This window comes from Amphiprion ocellaris, chromosome 3, assembly GCF_022539595.1.
Source record: "Amphiprion ocellaris isolate individual 3 ecotype Okinawa chromosome 3, ASM2253959v1, whole genome shotgun sequence".
Classification (NCBI taxonomy): domain Eukaryota; kingdom Metazoa; phylum Chordata; class Actinopteri; family Pomacentridae; genus Amphiprion; species Amphiprion ocellaris.
In genome coordinates this window covers 21,445,085-21,464,813 of record NC_072768.1, presented here as the reverse complement: position 1 = coordinate 21,464,813, position 19,729 = coordinate 21,445,085, and the positions used below count along the sequence as shown (strand labels likewise).

The window sequence follows — 19,729 nt, the reverse complement described above, 5'->3', positions numbered from 1 at the left end:
ATTACACCTTTTCGGACTTTCTCGGTTGCCTGTAGCAGCCTGCTGACAGATGTTTATGTAGTGTACTGAAAATGCATTTTCTTTTGAAATCTCACTTCAACAGTGTGACTTTAATGCTCATTTCTGAGCGCCTTGCTTTAATGCGTTTCTTCTGCTCAGTGCCACTAGCGTGCAATACTAACTAATGTTAGAGTCCACTAAGATTTATCAAGTGTGTCCTGTCTGGGTGAATGGGAATGTGACTAATGTCAGGGAAGAACTGGGGTCAACACGGGCAAGAAATTTTATTCATGGTGGGACAAAACGTAAAAAAAAAGGTCACATTTTGCAAACTACAATATTCCGTTGCCAGATGTCCAAGATTTTGTTTTAGTGCTGTGAGAGTGAACTATAGTATGTAGTCTCAGATGTCGTTTATAGTCAAACTATGGTCACAGTATAAATTTTGTTACCTCATCCTGTCAGAATCATGTCAGTCAATCACAATTTGTCTCATGAATGTCACTTCACTGTTCTTGCTGATGCCCACAATGCTCATATCACATATGAAGTGCAAATACATGCATGAGTCATGTTCACTAAGTAGCCAATAATCTCATTCAAGTATGTTACATAGAGCGACTTTAACTGTTTAAGTCATTTTTCAAGCAAAACAGCTGCCAATTACTGAAAAACAAATGAGAAGATTTGCTACTTGTCTCTGTCTTTGGCCTCACAGAAATCACGATGCGCATTTGTCAAAATCAACATTCATTTGTGGCTTCACCTGGGAACGTGCCACCCATTGTGCCACCGCATCCACTCTGTCGCTATTTACTACTTACGGATTTTTTAAAACATAGAAAACATTTGTGTGCCGTCATGCAACACTAACGGTTAAATTTATCATAGGGAATTTTGCATGCATTTGAGTTGACATGAGTTCAGACAATAAAGATTCAGTGTACAGTAGTTTCACAATGTAGCATACTCGAATTGGTTTTAACTTAAGGCATTGCTGTCATGTTTTTTATGTCAGCAGTTTGTCTGTTCTCATTAGCCAGATTAAGTCAGTTTACCTGCAGTATATTCTGTGTGGGTCAGAATAGTAAACTCGCAAGATATTCAAAACTGCAAGCTAATTTCACATTCTTCTGCGTCCTAATGTCACCCTTCTTGCAATCCTTGACTTGTCCTCGTTTCAAACTGCGTGATTCGTGAGATATGGGTCTAACTGAAAACACACAAAGTTGCTCTCATTATATTGCAAGGATACAGAGAGTTCACTGAAGGTTTGGTGGCTAAATCCATCCCAAAAAGCAGCTGGTGATGAGTGTAATCAGTGTTTTTTGGACAGTGGATCTTGAGATATAGCTCATGCTGTGGAAAGAGTGAAAGGATCAGGGCAGAGAGGTTAGAAAGCAGCTGTGAACATCAACATTATGAGGCAGTGACTCTGGGAGATTTCTCCTCCATCCTATAACAATGCATGTATGATCTTGCTGGATATGGGTTTATTAAAGTCAAATGGTACCGTACAGATGGATGGACCGTAGCCTAAAGTGCCTCTCAAAGGCCGCTCACTTCAAAGGCTTCCCGTCTGATTTTGGCTGCAATGGAGAGCAGCTGAGATGCCGAGAATTTGTTGGAGAAGTGTGGGCTGCTGTATGGGCCTTGGCCTCGGGAGGTAGGAGAGAATGGTAACTTACATTGTTGAGTAACATTATTGCATCAGGAGTTTGTTCTTTTATTGGTGTAGATGTGCGAAGTGGGTTATATTGGTTGTACAGTAAGAGTAGTGTGAGAACTGGATAAATAACATTCTTCCAAAAATGAATAAATCTCTTATAGTATGCTTTTATTGTTCATGTTATATATAAATAAAAAGTAGACAGTAATGAAAAATGTTAAGAAACTTAATATGGTGCAGGGTGTATTGATAGCAGGAGGAAAATTAGCTTTAAATGCATTAAAATGGCAGATGTATTTTATATCAGAGACAGATACAATAATTTTTAGTAATTTTATTCATTCAATCACTTACTGAACATATGTTCATCTAGTCACACCACAGTTTACTGGTCTTCTAAATTCCTCACATGTAGACTACAGTAGACGCCAGCTAGGCAGCTGTGCACAGAGAAGCCTCTGATCTCCACTCAGGTAGAAATTAAACAGGTACGTTATCCAAAAAATACTTTGACAAGAGTGAGGCAAGCCTTTCTGATTTCAGATATACCCAAGTTGAAACCACGGGATTTCATCAACATGGACGGTTCTTCATGAGGAGAGCATTTTAAATCTAAGTGTTGTAGTTGTACATGTTCACTAAATTGCAGGAAGTCAAAAATCATGATGGAGAATGATGTTGCATTAATTGTACAACCCTGTACTAGACAACACAAAATTGTAACTACACACAATGTTTTACCTAGTGACATCAATACATTAGAAGTTTTGTGAATTTGTTTATTTTGTTCAAGAGGGATTTTAAAATTTTGTTACTACAATGACTGAATTCATCATTTCAAGGCGATGCGTGGAACTTTTAATAGAGTGTTTAGTAGCACTAGTACTAACAAAGTGCTTGCAGTCGGTGCTGATTCTAGATTGACATTTGTCTTGTTTGTCTATTTTTAAAACTGAATCACAAAAGGCCATTAGGTTGGAGTGCAAGGTTTTTATCTATTCAGATGCTTCATTCTGATGTAAAGCACTAGTTCACGATTTTACAATAACAATGTGTAAATGCTCTCAGGTAAATTAGACTAAATTGTGTCTAGCGTATCCTGGTAATGTAAATGGAGTCTGCGGTGTTTTATGGTCTCTCCCGATAGCAATTTTATCAGCAGTGTTGGCCTGGGGTGCAAAACAACCCCATACTTCCATTCCAGAGCTGGATGTGTAGGATTTTGATACCAGCCTGCTCCCCATTCTCCATCTGTTTGCCACTGAAACCCTTTGAGCTTGCCAGTCTCTCAGGTCTCACATTACGCCTCAGCTGGCTCAGTCCATGTGGGCAGCACAGCTCTAATCCTTGCCTAATCTGAGACTGCTCTGTGTGTAATCAAAGAAGCCACTGTACATGCATGAAGAGGTGGAACTGTGTATCGGAAAACATATTTACAGGTTGCCCGTTATTCACTATGGTTCCCATCAAAACCCAAAGACAGAAAGGTGGCATCTTTGAGATATGTTTAGTCTTTCAGATTACTGAATTATGTTGTGCTCAACTGTTCATGTTACTCTGAGTAGGTGGGGATCACTCACAAGAACCCCGCTGTTCACTGGCTAACTTGGTCACATTGTACTCCCTCCTTAGCTCTGAACATTGCTGAATGAAGTTCTGTTCGGTAGATATTTTTATATCACACCTGCCCTTAACGGAATAGGTGAGGTCTTTGAGTAATGTTTTGATTTCCTTGTGTTTCTGAGAGTTAGATGAAATATTGTTTTAAATATAGAGCTGGAGCTAGGATGTGTTGAGTCTAGTTAACTTAAAGATAATGGCTCTAGGCTTAACACTCCACCACAACTTCGTAGCTTCATGTCTGGTGTTCGGTGCTGGACAGGTGCAAACAGTGGACCAATCAAAGCTTTATGGAGAGAAACTTCAATATATTGGGGTTTATGAAGGCAGCTCCCTACCAATCATACTGTTGAAGACAAACACCATATGTGGCTCTTTCATAGTACAAAACAATTTAATTCAGTGTTAATAAATCAAATCTAAATTTTACATGTTCAAATTTAAGTTACATTTTGATGGCACTGAAAGTTTGTTTGGTGCATATGTCTTACAAAAGAATTACTTACAGTAACACCTTTAGAAGTGTGATTTTATGAAGCACAGTATTGTGTCTTTGGCACACCAGCAAAGTGCTAAGTGCAGTCTGTTGTGGAGGAACACAGTTAAGTAGGACAAATGGGACAACCCCAACACATTTCCATTGCATGTATTCCACTTCCCACATTGGCAACTCCAAACAAGAAGAAACTGTCTCGCTCCAGTCTCAGTGGACTCGGCGAGGGAAGCGTAGGCTGGAGGAGAAGTGGAGTGATTCTCCTCAGTGTCAGTGGGTAGACCGGATTCCTCTCTTTACCTCCTAATGAGGCATAGAGTGCCATTGTATACCTGTGTTTTGCCACAGAGGTCCATACATTTAATGTTCCAGCATCAGTTGCTCCTAATAATAGTTTCAAGCTAATGTATCCAGTAAATTAAAAAGGTGCACATGTGCAACTTGAGATTCGGAGCAAGCATGGACATTATTTTCAGTGCTTGAATTTCTCCGCTGTGCTCTGAAACTTTTGCTCCATGGGTATTAATAAAAGTTGCTGCAGATCAGTGCATCCCTTGTGGGGGAGGAAGTGTTTCACGTCTTTGAAGCCAAGTTTCAACGAATGATTGTTGCGGCTAGCTCCAGCAGAGGAAATTCAACACTGATAGAAGTATGCATTTTGGAGTTTGTTTTTCTTTCAGACACGTGTCTGACTTTCCTTTGGGGTTTTACTCCACCTGCATGTCAAACTGCAGCTGATATGGTTGACATTTGGATTAACTCTATACTAAATCACATTAAATATAAGACTGAATCCGCATATTATCACCGTATGCCATCACTGCAAGCACCCAACCATCCGGGCTCTGATTGTAGTTTCTCTTGAAGTGGTTGGGATTATTATTATCACTCTATGCAGCTTTTAACTAAGGCGGAACAAGTCATTGAAATATTGTAGAAATTGCTATATGGCCAAGTGCAATTTCGAAATTGCAGGAGCTGCAATTTTTTCAATAAAGGTAAAATGTGCAACAACATATCATTATACATGAAGCACTGTGTTTACCTCGCCTTCAAGTTACATTCTCCACACATGAGGAAACGTGCTTGTTTGATACAGACCGCAACAAAAATCACGTCATTTTATAATTGTTTCAGTAGAAAAGAAATGCAAAAATTACCACGGAAATCGTGAATATCTGTGAAAATAATTCCAGTATGATTTTAGTTTATATTGCTCAGCCCTATTTTAAACCTGCACTGTTACTTTTGTCAAGTGAGAGTATTTACACAAACACTGTCAAGGAGTGGTCATGATGAATACCTCACTGTCACTGCTTTGTTTTTTTAGACTATAATCTGTCTTCTGATTGTCGAATTGAATGTTTCCTAGATTGGTCCGCTACAGGCTGAAATCTATCAGCTCTGGCAAAACAATCATTGTTAGTAACCATCAAACACATCACTACGAGTGTGCCAGTGTGGAAATGTCACCACAGACATCAGATTCAAAACTCCAGTATGCTGCTAAATAAAGACAAATTCACCTGGCATTGGTAGGCCTAATGAACAATTTGTGAATTTGATTAGTAAGGGTTTCAACACAACGAATGTTCAAGTCTTACACTCCAGCTCCAATTCTATGCTGTGTGTAGTGGCTATATTAGAGCAGAGACATCACACATTATCTCTCTCCTCTACATTCACGTAACCATATAACTGTTTCCAGCGAGTTGGAGTGAAGTGTCTCATGTTCAAGGACTGAGGATTAACCCCAGAGACTCTTTCAATGTATATTTGATTTGTTTTTGCTCAGAGACGTGGGTTTACCGCTTTTAATTACCTGGACTAACGTGATATCGTTCCTAAATTAAACTTGAGAGCCAGTGGCTTGATTTAGTCATGATAAATGTCACAGGGCTCTGCAGTGTCAGATCAGGGAGCAGTTTGGTATTGCTGCATGTTATTCAAGGCCATTTTTTCCACTCGAATCAATAAAATGCACGTCAGTTGGCCTCAAGTGGAAAACATTTGTGTGGGCGTGGTTCTGTCTGTCTCTGTGTGACTGTGCTGTTTTTATCTCTGTCTTTCCATTGTTCTTCTCCACCACTTTGTGTGTGTAAGCTGTGTAATCAGTGTGTCTCCCTTTCACAGTTATTGTCTAATGGTTTATAGGGAATGTTGTAAAACATGTGAATCAAACACTGCCTCTGAAGCCATCTGTCTGTCTTGAATAGTCAGTGTGAGTGAGGAAATCTGTGTGGCTCTCCTACGCTGGAAACTTAGAACTCGTGCTTTAGGCATTGGCATTAGGCATTGTGCTTTTCCTCTATAGCACATCTACTTGCTCCCGAGCAGGAAAATGGTGTTTTGTTGTTGTATTTTACAAAACAAAAATGTAAATTACTCATTTAGTTGTTTTTTAAAACTAGAATTTTGGTAAGATCATTATTTTGTACAGCAGAAACATTTAAAAAGGCACTGCAATTTGGTGCCTAATTTCAGCGATAGATGATGAATGAAATCAAATTATTGCTCAGGCCAAGCTCACACTGTGATTCTTGTAGTGAAAGCTTGTTAAAGGGAAATGAAGGGAGAGGGAAGAGAGATAACATACAGCAAACATCTCCGCCCAAGAGCTGAACTGGCATCATTGCACTACATTAGTCAGCATCTTTCTGCTCAAGGCCATCAGGATATCCTGAAATGTCTTTAGCTTTATACCAGACCTGTCAAAACACAATATTACACCTTAACAGCACTATTACTGTTCCTAAATGAATTTTAATGAAATATCGCAGTATGTATAGAAAATGTGAAAAAAAACTTTTTCCTTTTGGTGCTAGAAGGGTTTTTCTGTCACCTCCTGTGTGACAAGGCTTTGTGTGGCAGTTGTCACCACTCACTGTGGAAGTAACTGACTAGCTATTTTCTGTATCATCTTCTTTTTGTATCATCTTTTTTTTTTTTTTACCTTTCATGGCTGGTGGCAACCAGTGTTCAAGTACAATACTGCTACATAGCAGTGTGCAGGCATTGCACCCTAACACAGCCCCAGGTCAAAGTTTAAGACCACGCCTTCATGACACTATGTTGTATAAGCTGATTTCTACTAGTGTTGGATATTTTATGATGATTATAGGATTATAAAATGTATATTATCACATTCTACTAGGGCTGCAGCTATGGTAATTGAGTATTCTATCGATTATTCTGGCGATTAATCGAGTAATCGGATTCCACACTAAGCATGCGTTACAGCATCAAAAGCGGAAGTGAACGAGCGGTGCAACAGAAATAACCGTCCTGGACACATACATAGTATAGTACAGGGGCATTGTACATACATAGTATAGTACAGGGGCATTGTACATACATAGTATAGTACAGGGGCATTGTACATACATAGTATAGTACAGGGGCATTATACATATATAGTATATGAATACTTAAAGAAAACATATAGTGAAGGTATGTGTCTTGATGTGTTTTTCCCACATGTAAACGCGCCGCATCTGAAAATCGCACACACGGTCACTAGTGGCCACAACATTGTCACATGACAGCGCTTGAGCTTCAGCGGGCCACTATGTGGTCACGTGACCAAGCTCTCAGCTTGGCAGTCTGGCAGATGCGTCGGATAAACACTGCGGTTCGGCCGCAACCTTTCTCTTTTATTTCGAAAACACGTCAGGGAAAAGTATCTCTGAAAGCATTTGAGGCTAGAAATAAGCTGTGCAGCAGCTGAATCTGTCCTTGTTTTAGGTCACAGACGGCTAGTTTAGACGACCATTTAGACCACGGACTGGTTGGGCCCTCCTGCCGTAAACAATAGAAAAGCTGCGCTGGTTGAAATAGAAGCGTCCCGTCAAATTTAAGGACCTGGTTTGTATCGAATGAAGTCTGGGTCTGGCCTCGGACTGCCATTTTGTGACCTGGGGTCTAGCATGTAGTTGATTCAACGAAGCCTCGATTCAGAGAATTTAGCCTTGAGGAATTTTAGTAATCGAATTACTCAATTAACTCGAGGAATCGTTTCAGCCCTACATTGTACCAGTTTTGAATTAAAAAAAAAAATCATGGTGAAGCTCCAGACTGTAACTTAAATGACATTTAAAAAAAAAAAAAATGTGCGATGTAAGTTTTTACATGGTTGCATTTGTGGAAGTTCATGGTGATCATTAAGCTGTTTTGTTGAACCTCGAGTGAGGACAGGCAGCTGCTGCATTAGCCATTATGGTGAATAGTGGTACATTTTCTTCCTCACCTGTGCAGTGTGACTAATTTTATAAACAAAATAAGGAGAGTGAGGAACAGGCTGGTTGAGAAGGAGAGGTTCCAACTTAGATACACTTGATAATGAAAGTGCAGGGGCAGGCAAAGAGACACAGAATGAATAAGTAAAGAAGAAAAAGTGCTCCATTCAATCATAATGGCTAACGCAAGGCCAAGGCTGTAAAATTAAGCAAATATTAATCTTGTACATGTTTTTTGGCTTCTCAGAATTAAATGAACAAGATCGAGTGTGGAATAGAAAATGTGCTCTGCTTGTAGAAAACTGTGCACATTGAAAATGGCCCACCCACATCAAATCAAGTGGTTTCATTTTGAGTAAATCTGACTTTAGAGTGCCTTATTTCAATCTCACCCAAGTAATTTATAGTCATGCCCCTTCCTGAGTCATAGACGGTCTGAATGCACTGCAGCCATTGAGCGAACGTTTACTGTAGCATACATGTGAGGCATTTAGGGAACAGCCATAAATTGTAGTGTCTGTTGATACAGAGATGATTAGTCTATAGGAGTGATATAAGACAACCTCAGGGAAAAGACTGGAGACAAAGCAAATGTCAAATCACTGCCAGTCTTCGCATCAATGCAAAGCTCTGGTATGTAAATAAAGACGACCGTTTATCATCGCGCAGGGCTGAGTAATACCATGTTGTACCAAAACCAGCAGTGGGGAGGCGCTACCAACTGACAAATTTGACTGTACAAGTGCTACCGGTGAAAAAGTTAGTCTGGAGCCCTGCAATTGTTTGCATTGTAACCCCGGATATGTGTTGTTGGCCTTCTCCATCTTTCCTCCATGCATGTACAAATTTAATACTTCTTGGTCTTTTTTTTAACATTATGGCAGTGCATTTGCAGCATTTTCATTTATTCTTTGGTGAGTTAATTATTTAAAAGAGTTTCCTATTTTCCTTTGTTCTTGCTTGCCAGTTTTGACTCCATTGATACTTGCATGCACACTCACACACTCACACACACACACACACACACACACACACAAAATCTCTTCCTCTCTCTGAGACGAGCCTGTCAGGACACTGTGAAGTGTTTTGAATGCGAATGCAGTGCAGACTTTTCATCCATTAGCATGCCAGGCTGTCAGTCTCCATGCAGGCTCCCTCGCTGTCCGGCTAAAAGCTGCTCTCCTGCTGTCCACACACACTATCACAAGAGGTGTTTTCTTGCAGTAAACACTCTAATCTCCTTCTTTTGCAAAATCCCACTGCTATTTGGCAATATTTATTGCAGTGGACAAGAGTATAGGCTTATTTAAAACCAAAGATGGCCTCATCTCGATGTTGCCATAGCAACAAAATGTCCCGAAGCACTCTCTTTAGGTCTAGGGGGTAGAGGGTTGTCTCTGCCTTGTGGCATCACCAGTAGCAACAGAGGTGAATGCCGCTCCGTCTGCTGTTTCTGATTGGTTGTGATGGACATCTCTATTACACCTCCATTCACCATCCCTCCACTCAATACTCTTCCAAAATACAGCCACAATCAAGATAGAACGGCTCATCAGAGTTGAAGAATCCCAATCCTGAGACTTGATGGAGCTGCAATTATCTGTCAGGGCTGTCTTATAACCTGTGTGTCAGTCTGGGGAGACAGCGGTTGCAGTGTAGCATGAGCTGAGATGGTGCAAAAAAATCTGGAAAGATTATGAAGATGAAATGAATGTCAGAAGGTTGTCGATAATACGTTTAAATTTGGATTAAGTCTGTTTTGTAAAAACAGGATGTGTAGGAAATTTAAGTGTATTCAGACCAGGGCTATGAGAATGAGGAAAAAAGCCTTCAGAGAGCAGGATTAAATAGAGACATAGATCATTGTTGGAGAGTTGTAGAATTCTGTTATTGATAGAGAGGCCACCAGGTTTACGAAAGAAAGGTCATGAGCAGGAGTCATAGCTGTGAAGTTGTGTATAGCGCGACCTGCCAGGCGCTCTATAAATAGTCCTGTACATGCACTGCTGAGGGGCACAAAGGTTGATTTTCATGGAATCAATGAAAATATGATCACCTTAAAGTGAAGGGCGCCAGCAGTGACTCACGTGGTACAAGTCATGACATTACTTAATGTGGTTTAAGAGGACACTGTACTACTGTTGAGTAAAGCTGAGAATCAAAGAACATTTGAAATACTTTTTTCTTTAATATAAATGTTTTGAGTTAATGTTAGAGTCAGAGAGATGACATACAAAAAGTCGTCATATATTTTTAGTACTAGGCCTGATGGATGCTCCTGCAATACTGGTTTTAATGAAACTTGCAGTGTCTCCTCACTTAATAGCAGTAATTATTATTTTGTGATTATTTTTGAATTTGGAGTCATATATGTGTTCTACAAGAAAATAAAATAAAAAAGAATAAAAATATCAAATAAAAAAAGTCAAATTTAGGGCTGCATAATATTTTGTGTCAGCATCAACATCACAATCCTCACATGTTCAGGCAAAGGACCTCAAACACATCATGCTACAACTCTTATTTGCTGCTTGATTCAAAGGAATATGAGTTCTCATTTTCCACGATGAGGAATCTGTCAGAATATAATTTTTTTCCAAATTAAGGGTTTTTTGGAAATGTATTTGAAAGACAGGGAGTAAAGCAAAATGAGCGAGGAACAGGAGAGAAACACTGAAAAAAGAAAGAATAATCACTTGTATGGAAACATTTTGGCTACAGTAAGGATGATGCTGACAAAAACGGATACTTTGTTGACAGTTATTTGCAGTAATTGTCACTGCACGATGGAACACGCTGAATTTGTCAGACCATTGATTTTAATACTTTCTATTCAGATAGACTCCCAACAAAAATGTAATATGGCAGTAATTGTAATAATAGCAGAATAATTATTTTCAAATAGAGGTACTCAAGTCATCTAGTGAAAATGAAGTAAGTGAGACCTGTAATTTTTTTTGCAATATACATTACAGTAAAACAGAATGTCACAATATCAGTTTTTTTCCAAATAACATGACTACATCCCAACTGATACTGCTGTGAAAATCAGGTACTGATGATGAAGATCAGAACAAAATGGCACCAAAAAGACGTAGCATAACAACACAATACCAGTTGTTGTTTTTGTTTCGTAAATACTGACTCTGGTAGACAAACTACTTAACTGTGATACAATTTTTAAAATTACCGCACTGATCAATATTGAACCTTGACAATGGCAGGAGTGTCAGTTTGTCAGCTGCCTTTATACTCTGTCAATGCACTTGCTTCTTCAAAACTCTATATCAGACTCGCTTTCTTCATTATCAGTAAATTTCTAAAAAAAAATATTCCTCAGACATTTTTCACTGAGACACCCGCATCTATTGAAGTAGATGAATAATGTAAAAATTAAATGTTTTATAGGTTTGTGTTTGTCCCAATGGCAGTCATTTTTAAAAATCCTATTATAAATGTTATATTCTCAGTACTGAATAATTGATTTAATTACTATTTAATCTAAGTTTGTCAAACTTCGTGACACTGGATCTTTGGGACGATCATCTGCGGGTTTTCACCCAGTTTTGCAGATGTAGGCCACTTTATCTTTACAGTTATACTTTTTGTTTTCATCAGCATATTTGCATTCACCACCAGTGCCGCTCTGTTTACTCTGAGCCCTCATATCTGTAGAAGTCTCCCATGTCGGCACGTTGTCAAAGCAGACAGGGTAAGAGATGGTGGAAACAGATACTTTCAACCAACATCAGAAGAAGTGCTACCTGTCACTCTGTTGCTGCATTGTTTAAGAGACTAATGGTCAGCTGGTTCTATCCTGAACAAACTGTTAGTTTGCTTTAGCCCTTTGAGGATGAATGAACTAAAGTGAAACAGCCTTTCAGTTTTCATGATGGTGATGTTTTAATTTTACTTGGGTATCTCTTCTCTTCTCTTCTCTCCTGCCTTTACCAGTTTTATGATCATTTTTACCCCCCCATTCTGCATCCCAAACTTCAATGATCATTGCTTTTGCTTATCCAGCTAAAGAAAAACATATTTATTATAGTTATATTGTGCCAACATTTATAAATATACATTTGCAGTGATCAGCCATAATAATAAAGTCATCAGAATTTTGTGATGGTCCCTGTTCTGCTGCCAAAACTGTTCCTTTGGGTCTGGTAGGTTTGTGTGGTGGGTGCTGTGTTGCTTGTTCCGATGCATTCCACAGATGCTTGATGAGATTGGTATCTGAAGAGTTTGGAGTCCAGGTCAACATGTTGGGCTTTTTGTTGTTTTCTTCAAGATGCTCCTCGGCAAGATTGGCCTGCTAGGAGAGGCTGTTGCCATTGGTGACTGCCATCACCATGGCTGGATTAGCTTGATCTGCAGCAATGTTTAGATGGATGGTACATGTCAAAGCATACAAGCTCAAAGACAGATGGTTCAACAGCAGAACATTGGATTCTAATTAGATTATCAATGTCATTCACTTCACTTGTTGCCCTATGACTACACTGAACACCGAACATGTGAGGGCCACAGAGCGGCTGCTGCATCACACTTCACTGTAATGAAGTGAAGTGACTATAGCAGGTATGTGAGCAGTGAATATGTGGTGTGTATACTGGCAGAGATCCACTCTTCAGCATAAAAATACATCAGTCTTCTTTTCATATTTTCATTTTTGACTGAAGACGCAACAATCCCAAAATAAAAGTCCATGTTCTTGTTTTATCATACTTTTACTCAGTATGTGCCCTTCAGGTGTAGCCAGTAAAGAACAAATTCCATTGCACTGCTTCGCAAATGATGTGCATGCATACATTTCTTGGTCAGTTTAGCCACAACATTAGGGTCGTTAGTGTTGTGGCTGATTGGTCTACATCAACCTTACTTTTGAAGCTTGCAGAAAACCTGTTTTGTAACAAGATACTTGTGCCGTCCAGCAGATCAAATCAAAGTTATCGTGAAGAAAATATCAGCAGATGGTTCCCATAGTTGTAATATCTTTGGTGATCTACTGACTTAACTTACTTTTACTTTTGTCTTAATAACTCTCGTTATAAAGCAGTTGTGAGGTAGCAAATTGTTGTGGCTCACTTCTAAGTAGGGATTGACAAGTTAGCGGCACAACTACTTACTTTGGCTGATATTTGACATTTTTAGACTATCTGTATTGTTTTGTAAATTTTATTGAGCGGTTCTCATTCAATAAATTAAATACGCTTCTTTGGCTTTGAAGCAATTGGCTCTCTTTGCAGTCACTCTTGGGCTCAAGCAATGTCCCGCCCACACCTCTATTTAATTGGTTTCATGTCAAGACAGCCAATCACTGAAAGCTACAGCGAGATGGTGCCTCTGGTGGATTAATGGTGCTGAGTTTGGAAGGTGATTTAGCAGACACTGGTGATGGTTTAATAAACACCACAGTCTTCCACAAACATTCTTAGTCTGCCTGTTACACAGAGAATACTTCAGTAGTTCATTTGTAGGTATTAACAACATTAACTGCAACATACTAATGCTAAGAGGTTTACTGTGCCTTTTAGCCTGTGGTTAATGCTATCTGGAGCACCGTAACATCTTTCTAAAGTTAGCTTAACTTTAACATTCTGTTCTTACTGACAGACACGTCTGTCTAGCAGAGACACAAGCTGCAAAAACTGAACAGGAAGCACAGTCACCGCAACAAATTGGGACATTAGCTGTTTTCACAGTGACTAAGGCTATGCAAGGCTAAAACAGAAGCACAGCAGACAGAACTGCAGGAGACAAACTATTACTGATCTCAATCTATTGATCTAACAAACAGGAGTACATATTCAGGTACAGTAATCATTAATAATGAAGAAGCCTGGTGATAAATGTCATGCTCCCTGCTCTCACACGCTGTGAATATATTTAAAGTATGTATGTATAAATTAAGTAACAATAATCCTTGTTGATGAACAGACCTAGCAACCAAATGCTGTTAATAACGTTCATTGTAAGTTGGTCTCAGGTATTGGTTCTCGATGATCAATAATCAATATTAACAACAAAAAAACCTACACATTGGTCGATCAATCATTCTTTTATTTTTTTTAGATTTTATTGCAAGCATTAAAATGTCAAAGCACCCTTCAACAAACCACTGAATCCCAACCCACTGCAGCAGAGCAGTTCTGTAGGAGCCCAAACAAAAAGAGAATTTGCCAACAGGGTTCAATAAAGTACTGCATTATGTTATTAACCCTGCCTGCTGTAGGCAGCCTTTCTGGCGCTTTGAGGTTTGGAACAACCGCTTGAGTTACGGATACGGCACCAGTGACACATTTTTCCTCCGCTTTCCCTCTTGATGTTGACCCTCGCCCACGCAGCCCAGCCATAGCTGAAGAGCAGCCAGTAGATGGATGCTGTTACTATGCTGTTTATGTTAACTTGGCACTTAATGTGTGTCCTACATTCTTTTCCTCTATTACTTTACAATCCTCTTTCTTATCCAGTAACTGATGGCTCTATTGTCTACAGACCTCCTAAAAAGCTGAAAGAATGTTTGACTCATAGAGAATTAGTTCATTTGTAATTCTAATATCCGTAAAATCACTCCTTTTGCAACATATTTTGAGCCCCCTAAATAGCCTCCCAAAATCCTCCCTCTCTCAAGCAGCTTTTCAGTGTCCTCACAATGAATCAAATCAACAAACTGCGGTGTGAAGGCTGATTTTTAGTCAGTGCAGGCACTTTCGTAATGAGCCTAAGCATTGTTCACTCTTCTACATGCCATCCCCAATCACAGGGCTCCATTCCACTGCCATTCCTGTTTATGCTAATGCAAAAATATTTTCATTATCTCCGCAATAAGACGTTTAATAGGCACTCTGCTTCTCAGCCCGGTGAAAAGTGGCTATAATTAGAGTCAGTCAGGCGCTGAGGCAAGGGGCCAAAACGTCACAGCTGATTTGAATGTGGACAAGTGTCGAACAAGCAGTGATCTGATTTACGTAGAGCTATCAGGAAGTGCTCCTGCAAGTGGTCTGAATCATTACAGTGAGTTTATTCTCAAAGTATAATGAATGCTGAAGATTGAGCCCTCGTCACTGTGGTGGAAATGTACAAAGAGCTGCATCATTCTTGTCTTTGTAGACGTCAGCTTGCTGGAATTTATTCTGCTGTCGTATGGCAGCCACATTTCTGAATGTTAAATTAGTGTGTTTTCATATAAGACTGCAGTGTTTCGAGTCTGAGATCTAAAGTCATACCTGGCCTTTAGTCATGCAAAATTGTTTGAAAATTGGAAACTTCACGTATTAAATAATTTCTACAAACAGAATAATAAACAAGAAAAGCACTCAGAGAGCACAGCACTCAAGGTTGCTCAGTTGTATCATTCCCAACAGCTAAAATCTTGAAAAATTTGGGGCAGAAATCAAGGCAACATGGAATTTGCCCATTTAGGGTAGATGTACCCACAAACAAAATGAAGTGGTCCTTGTGTCATTTCTGACCTTCCCTGAAAATTTCATCCAAATTGATTTGTGCATTTTTGAGTAATGTTGGGTACAGACGGACAGACAGAATAACAGAAGGACAAACGTACGCCGATGGTCACATAACTCCGCTGCCTTCCTTGGCAGAGTAATTATAGGTGTCACCTTTTTGCCGGTTTTCTGTAACACAATATGTAAACAGTAATAAAAGTGCAGATAAAGGTTTTGTACATTTAACCTGTTCTTTTTAATTCAGAATGTTAATGCTCCAACAGCAAAAGCACTGTTCCTAGCCGTGCTTTGGCTGCATCCTTGCAATGAATGCATAAGGTTTTATCATATCTCAGTGTTTCCCACAGGTTGAGACTTTACTTGTGGTGGTGGGTGGTGTGACTGATGTACATGCAGTGTAGAGGCAGTGTGTAACCCAGGTTGTTTTCTGAAGCTACAAATTCCAGATGTGCCCTAAGCACCTTCCATGCAGACAGTATGACTTACCAATGCTCCATAAATGTCTCATGGGTACACACTATAAGTCACACTGCAAGTCAGATAGATTTGTGACCAAAAATCAGTTAGAAATTGATTAAATAAGATGATCTAATGTAAGATTTACCTGAATTGAAACCAAGTGAATATTAGCATGCCGTCATTTGTTGGTTCGTATCAAACATTGATAGCACTAAATACATTTACAGTTTACAGGTTAAACTGTGCAAGAATGTCATTAGTTTTCATTAGATGCAAAGTCAAAGGAATCACGAAAGGTATTATAATTCATCATGAGGGGGAAAGATGAATGTCTGCACCAGATTTCACAGTCTATCCAATACTTGTCCAGATATTTCCCTGCTGGTGATGCTAGAGGAAAATTCAAGGTATCACCAGAGTCAATATGATTCATCTCTTGGGGACCACAAGTGTCTGTCTGAAATGTCAAACCATACAACAGTTGCTGAAATATTTCAGTCTGGATCAAAGTGGTATATTGACCGGCTGACACTGCCATCCCTGTTTACTGCAACCATCTTTATGCAGGGACAAAAATAGGGGCCCATATTCAGTGCAGCGAACGCTAGAAACCACATCTGTTTAACGTGAAAACGCTGATGATTGAATGCAGTTTGTGAAATGAGATTCAATCTGAGCAAAAGTCAAATTTAAGCAAAAGTGAATTTGCCTGAAACATAAACAGATGTTTGGAACAAAACACCAGAGAGCAGCGATAAATAAACAAAATGGCAACCAGTGCAGCCTTGATGCACTGATATTTTGGATAGTAGACACATTTTTCTGCACCAGCCATCTGCAGCCATGTGTGGAAAATTAAACTGGCTTGTTAACATTTTTCATTGAAAGTAATGAGCAGTACTTGCTCCAAGCTTGTTCACAGCATTGCAGGTTGAACAAGTTTTGAAAAATCAATGCGGATTATTTTGGAGGGTGCTAGAGGGCAAATTGAAACTTTTTTGGACGCATTTATCAGAACATGTAAACTGTCACTGAGTATTATTTTTCTGCCGTTTTGAATATCCAAACTGTTTATTGTGCAGTAAATCAGTCAAACAAATACCCATATCATTCCAGCACTAACAAATGTTTGCACGCCAAGACTTCAGAGTGCCAAGACCCATTTTGTCACCATATGATGGATTGGAGTTGGATTTGTGGTTTTGCTGAAAGGTCTGCTGGGCTTCCCTTTTAGCAGGACTGTGAATTATTTACCTTTTGTGGGTATAAAATGATGCACTGGTGAAGTGTTTATGTTGTGAGACAAGTGCTATAACTACAACGTGACCGAGAACTGTTCAGTGGAGTGTTTTTCTGCCGCTTTAACTTTGGATATTGCCGAGTCGAGAGATTTCAGATGGGGATAATGTTTTCTGACAGTATTATTTTTACTAACTGCATTCAGTTTTGAATCATGGATTATTCTCTGAAGGCATGCACTGATCTGTTATCACAATAATTGGAAGAATAGATGTTGTTTTATGAACGATGGCTGAAAGTGTTTGATGGTATAAAGATGTCTCATGAATCACATGTTTCCATGTCAGTGCAGATGAATGAAAGGAAAAGCTTTGAAGGCCTGTTATTTATAAGTCAGCAGCTGCTTATGTTCTTGATATTCCAAAGCCTATTTTAGATAATATCTTGTATTGTAACTGTGTAGCAATACACCTATATGACAGTAAATGTAGTTAAACAAATGATTTGATTGCATTTCACAAATGTGGATAATGAAGGCTATATCAAATGTTCAGAAATGTTTGATGATTCACCTTTCTAATAAACATCTTATTAAAAGATGTACTTTTACATTTGTTCACTTGCACAGTTAGTTAATAAGAAATCATTAACCCAAACAACACGTTGAATCAGTCACTGTATAAATCTTAATGGCTGATCTCCTTTTCAGTTGAGGAAACAAAACAAAGAAACATATTTGCTTGATACTGCGTATTAATGTAATTCATTATAATTCTCATAAGAGGAAGCACATTGGTATTGAAGTATAAAACAATTGCCAAATACTGAATGGGTGCTTTAAAAATGGAATTAATTGTACTGGGAGAGCGAGCTACTGTCCTAATATGTTGTACTGTCTGTATTTTCTGGCCTCTAGACTATGTATCATATAATACACATAACAATTGCTTCAAACCGGCCAATGCCAGTTCCAACAGAGCATCCTTTGCAATTATAAGCATCTGAATCTCTTGCCAGTTTACCTATTTTGCCAGACTAAAAATGTGTTCTTATATTTTTCTTACTTATTTTCATTCAGTGCTGCAAGATAGACTTTATTTATCCCTCACTGAAAAAAATTACATGCACAATGCTTCATTCATGTGGCTTGTCAACAGATATCATATGGCTGTATATCCCACTGAATACCAGTATAGCAGCGCTGTAAAGGAAGTGCTGGGCACGTGCTTACGTCTGTCTGGGCCTTGGCAGCAGGTTGTCCATGCCAGTAATGTCAGCGATGCTTGTGCCTGCCTCAGTTATTACTGGCACCATGTTGTTTTCAGTCTGCCAGCGCTGCTGAGCGACAGCACTGGGTCTGCCAGTCCCACCTTATTCTGTCTGTGCTGCTGTGGAGATGCTCTTTATTTTACTGGGTCACACTGAAACTAGAGATGTGGAATCTGCCTGGCAACATGAATGTGCTGTGATGTAATGAGCAAAATGAAGCCTTGGGCACCAGCTGCTGGGGCCTTGGGGTCATATACTGGGTTCTAGCAGTTTTCAATGTTTCCTGTGTGAAAACTGATCAATGGTTGTGACACAGAGTCAGAGTAGAATAGATGGGAGGTGAGGTAGGGTTGAGTCAGTAATGAACTTGAGGAGAACTGGAATTATGCAAGTTCTCTAGCTGGTCCTCTTTGTGTTCAGTTTGATGCACTGTAGCTTTTCCCAAAGACCATCATCGGCACAACTCTCCAGCCCAACGCTAAAAGCTTTACTCATTTGTGCTAAAGCAGCAGTTTTGCATAACTTAAAAGCTCAGCTGTCACCACTGGAAAGTAGATATGTCCAACATGTTCAAAGCACAAAAGCTTTGCACTACAGGTATTGTAATAGGGCTTATTTATCATTCGTATAGGCTGACATGTGAAATGAGAGATGTGTAATAACCCACATTAGTGATTTTCATGCCATTGCTCATGCTGGCAGCATTCAGCTCACACTGCTACACTATAGGTATGTCTGGTTTCACCACTTAACCTAACAAATCTCTGCAGATTCTTGATACAGCTTCTTCAATCAAACAAGGGGGCAATTCTGAATACTTTTCAGCCAGAGTGGGAGAGAGGAATGGAGAACGGAGAGATGGACTGTGAGAAAATGAAATGAAAGAGGCTGTTTGTGTTTGTGATGTGTGCTGGGTGTGTGGGTGGGTAGGTGGTAGTGGATTGCTGTGAAACCTGAACAAGGGAGGGTGGCAGCAGCATGAAGCTCAACCAAATGTGTCACTGCCTCATGCTCACCAGGCCAAGGAAGGAATTTACTGGCAGCAGCAGCCTGCTAAGAATCCAGCAGGGTGACTGAGAGAGTGTGTGTGTGTGTGTGTTTGCAGTGGTCAGATTATATTCCATCTCTTTACCCCCTGGCCAGTTTTAAGACCACACTCGCATGCTGGCACTCCCTCTTCCTTGTTCCAGACAGGAAGAGTGTGCAGGACATGCGGCCTTCGCTCACATTCACAAGCTTGGAGGGGAACAAAAGTATTGAAGTGACCTTGTGGATACAG

General features: G+C 39.6%; 1 protein-coding gene across 16 annotated transcripts in view; it reads left to right on the top strand.

Annotated features, from left to right (window-relative positions):
- Nucleotides 1-19,729, top strand: part of LOC111577803 (pleckstrin homology domain-containing family A member 7-like) — a 157,757-nt gene that overhangs the window by 45,500 nt on the left and 92,528 nt on the right. The window contains exon 1 of one of the 16 annotated variants that reach the window (XM_055009092.1): nucleotides 19,595-19,729. The exons of the other annotated variants lie outside the window; for them this stretch is intronic. The gene's annotated coding sequence lies outside the window, so the exon portion shown is untranslated. Of the gene's footprint in view, nucleotides 1-19,594 lie in introns of those variants that run through there. 16 annotated transcript variants of the gene reach the window in all.